Here is a 4,361-nt window from a genome sequence, read left to right as displayed (position 1 = left end):
TTCCTTTCTTTGCCCATCCACCCCTTGCCCATCAGCATGTCCTGTTAGCTCTACCTGCAAAGGATAACCCAAATAGAATCAATTATGTCAAACTCCCTGGCTGCCCACTGGTTCAAATCAAGTCATCATCTTGCGTGGGCTTCTGCAATGCCTTTCTAGCAAGGCTCTCTTTTGATGTTTACTCCTGTAATCTATTCTCCAAAAGAAGCTAGGGTAGCTTCTTAAAAATTAGTTCAGAACATCCTGTTAAAAGCTGCAATGCTTCCATGTCCTGGCTATTATAAACAGTGCTGTGATGAACATTGGGGTACACGTGTCTCTTTCAGATCTGGTTTCCTCGGTGTGTATGCCCAGGAGTGGGATTGCTGGGTCATATGGCAGTTCTATTTCCAGTTTTTTAAGAAATCTCCACACTGTTTTCCATAGTGGCTGTACTAGTTTGCATTCCCACCAACAGTGTAAGAGGGTTCCCTTTTCTCCACACCCTCTCCAGCATTTATTGCTTGTAGACTTTTGGATAGCAGCCATCCTGACTGGCGTATAATGGTACCTCATTGAGGTTTTGATTTGCATTTCTCTGATAATGAGTGATGTTGAGCATCTTTTCATGTGTTTGTTAGCCATCTGTATGTCTTCTTTGGAGAAATGTCTGTTTAGATCTTTGGCCCATTTTTTGATTGGGTCATTTATTTTTCTGGAATTGAGCTTTAGGAGTTGCTTGTATATTTTTGAGATTAATCCTTTGTCTGTTTCTTCATTTGCTATTATTTTCTCCCATTCTGAAGGCTGTCTTTTCATCTTGTTTATGGTTTCCTTTGTTGGGCAAAAGCTTTTAAGTTTAACTAGGTCCCATTTGTTTATTTTTGCTTTTATTTCCAATATTCTGGGAGGTGGCTCATAGAGGATCTTGCTGTGATTTATGTTGGAGAGTGTTTTGCCTAAGTTCTCCCCTAGGAGTTTTATAGTTTCTGGTCTTACATTTAGGTCTTTAATCCATTTTGAGTTTATTTTTGAGTATAGTGTTAGAAAGTGTTCTAGTTTCATTCTTTTACAAGTGGTTGACCAGTTTTCCCAGCACCACTTGTTAAAGAGGTTGTCTTTTTTTCCATTGTATATCCTTGCCTCCTTTGTCGAAGATATGGTGTCCATAGGTACATGGATTTATCTCTGGGTTTTCTATGCTGTTTCATTGATCTATATTTCTGTCTTTGTGCCAGTACCATACTGTCTTGATGACTGCGGCTTTGTAGTATAGTCTGAAGTCGGGCAGGTTGATTCCTCCAGTTTCATTCTTCTTTCTCAAGATTGCTTTGACTATTTGAGGTTTTTTGTATTTCCATACAAATTGTGAAATTCTTTGGTCTAGTTCTGTGAAAAATACCGTTGGTAGCTTGATAGGGATTACATTGAATCTATAGACTGCTTTGGGTAGAATAGCCATTTTGACAATATTGATTCTCCCAATCCATGAACACTGTATGTTTCTCCATCTGTTTGTGTCCTCTTTGATTTCTTTCATCAGTGTTTTATAGTTTTCTATGTATAGGTCTTTTGTTTCTTTAGGTAGATATACTCTTAAGTATTTTATTCTTTTTGTTGCAATGGTGAATGGTATTGTTTCCCTAATTTCTCTTTTTGTTTTCTCCTTGTTAGTGTATAGGAATGCAAGGGATTTCTGTGTGTTAATTTTATATCCTGCAACTTTACTATATTCATTGATTAGCTCTAGTAATTTTCTGGTAGAGTCTTTAGGGTAGCCAGGACATGAAAGCAACCTAGATGCCCATCAGCAGACGAATGGATAGGGAAGCTGTGGTACATATACACAATGGAATATTACTCAGCCATTAAAAAGAATATATTTTAATCAGTTTTAATGAGGTGGATAAAACTGGAGCCCATTATACAGAGTGAAGTAAGCCAGAAAGATAAACACCAATACAGTATACTAATGCATATATATGGAATTTAGAAAGATGGTAATGATAACCCTATATGCAAGACAGAAAAAGAGACACAGATGTATAGAACAGACTTTTGGGATCTATGGAAGAAGGCAAGGTTGGGATGATCTGAGAGAACAGCATCGAAACATATATACTATCAAGTGTGAAACAGATCGCCAGTCCAGGTTGGATGCATGAGACAAGTGCTCAGGGCTGGTGCACTGGGATGACCCAGAGAGATGGGATGGGGAGGGAGGTGGGAGGGGGGTTCAGGATGGGGAACACATGTAAATCCATGGATGATTCATGTCAATGTATGGCAAAAAACCACTACAATATTGTAAAGTAATTAGCCTCCAACTAATGAAAATAAATGGGAAAAAAAAAGCTGCAATGCATCCTATCATAATTAAATTAAAACCCATAATCCTTACCATGGTGGCCCCTGCTTCTCTCTGTGGTTTCTCTCTATCCACACCTTTCAACCACAGTCTCTTTCCTGTTTCTTAACCTTAGGCCATTGCACTTTGAGCTTTGCACGACTCCAACTTGCACAGAGTAGGCACTCAAGGAGGTTGGGATGGGTGTGTGGATGGATGGATGGATGGATGGGAAAGAAAATAGCCTCCTGTGACCTCTATGGTTTTGTTCTCACAAACACCACTATCAGCGAATGGGAAGCTCGAGGCACTTGGATCAATAAAGTCAAGGGAAGTCGGAGGATTGGGGAATCCAATTTTTAACAATGCTGACAATGAGAGGCCAGATGTCAGGCAGCCCCTCATTTTTCCTGGCAACTAGAGCAGAAATATTGAGATCTTCCAAACCAGAAGCCAGAGCCTGTTCAAGGAAAGAAATTGTTAAAGCCAAGGTAAGTCAAGATAAGCTCGGGAACATAGATTTTTTCCACCAACAGCACTTCTGGTGCCTCTTAATAAACCGCTAGATTGCAGGCCTGACAATGATAGAACTTTGGAGGCTCCAAGAAGCCATTATTCACTTATCAATAAAATAGGTAGAGAACACTGATCTCATTTCTCAGCTGCAGAAACAATTCAAAATGAAGAATCATCTTCAGTTTGAGCTTCTACATGCTGTTCTTTCTTTCTTTCCTGAAGCAGAATTTATTTCAAGTTGGAACATTTAATTGCCTTAGCAACATGTTGACTTAGGTCATGGATCAGAGAGAATAGTCCAGAATCATAGCAATTACAGGTTTCTGTAAAAACTAGTCACAATTTCACAAGAACCCCTACCCCTCTGGCTTCTCACTGTCCCTCCCCAAGCCCTCATGAGCCAGGATTGGACATCAGAGGAGTCCTTCAAATGGCAAAACACCAGAGTTTCATATTAACAAATCAACTTCCTTTTTCTCCTTCAGTGAAGGATATTCTTTGCTCACTTCCTGGAGTGGAAAGGCAGACTGAATGGGCTTTGAATTCTAACTCTACTAATGTCTGGCTGTGTGACTTTGTAAGAGTCAATTTTCCTTCCAGGGATCATGTTAGAGAAGGGATGATAGTGGAGCTAGGAGGAAGAAACATGAGAATCTATGTATAAAAGCACTTAACATGGTCCCTGGCATATAGCAGGTACTTTATTAATGTAGCCTTCTCTCCCCCACCCTAATATCAAGTCCTCCTTTCAGAACCCAAGCAAAAGCTTGGTCAGGCATATTGTGGTCCAGTGGTTAAGAGTCCACCTGCCAATTCAGGGACAGGGTTTGATCCCCAGTCCAGGACTATTGCCACTAAGTCCCTGTGCCCAACTACTAAGCCCACACTCTAGAGTTCGTGCTCCTCAACAAGAGATGCCACCACAATGAGAAACTTTCACACTGCAACTAAAGAGCGGCACCCACTCACCACAACTAGAGAAAGCCCACATACAGTACCAAAGACCCAGTGCAAACAAAAATAAATAAATTTTTTTAAAAAAGAACAGCTCTTCCACTCCTACTGAAGCACTCCTATGAAATGAGCTGTCATCCCAGTTGGGTCTTTCTGTCTTTATTCACGTAAGGCTAATAAGCAGCCATGTGGCAGCAGCATCACTCAGGAGCCAGTCTGCCCATAGACTCACGTTGGCACTTACGTTCTGGATAACCTGTGACAAGTTCCGTAACCTCTGCGTGCCTCAGTCTCCCTTCCATAGTAATAATGCAAAAATCCACATAGGATTGTTGTGAGTATCCATGAGTTATATGCCATGTGCTTGGAGCAGTGCACAGGGCATAGTAAGCCCCATAGAAGTGTGGATTGAGTTTATATGGCAACTTGCTCTAAAGGTCTGCTTTATTGAAATGCCCCACCCCCTGCTCCCATCTTTTGTCCTTCACTGGGATGATGATCACCTTTCTGTAGCCCAGGGGTATCAGCACACACCGGAGGAGAGGTATGGCACAGGGTGGGGGTG

Source organism: Cervus elaphus, chromosome 21, assembly GCF_910594005.1.
Source record: "Cervus elaphus chromosome 21, mCerEla1.1, whole genome shotgun sequence".
NCBI classification, from domain to species: Eukaryota; Metazoa; Chordata; class Mammalia; order Artiodactyla; family Cervidae; genus Cervus; species Cervus elaphus.
Note: the sequence above shows the minus strand (reverse complement) of the source record.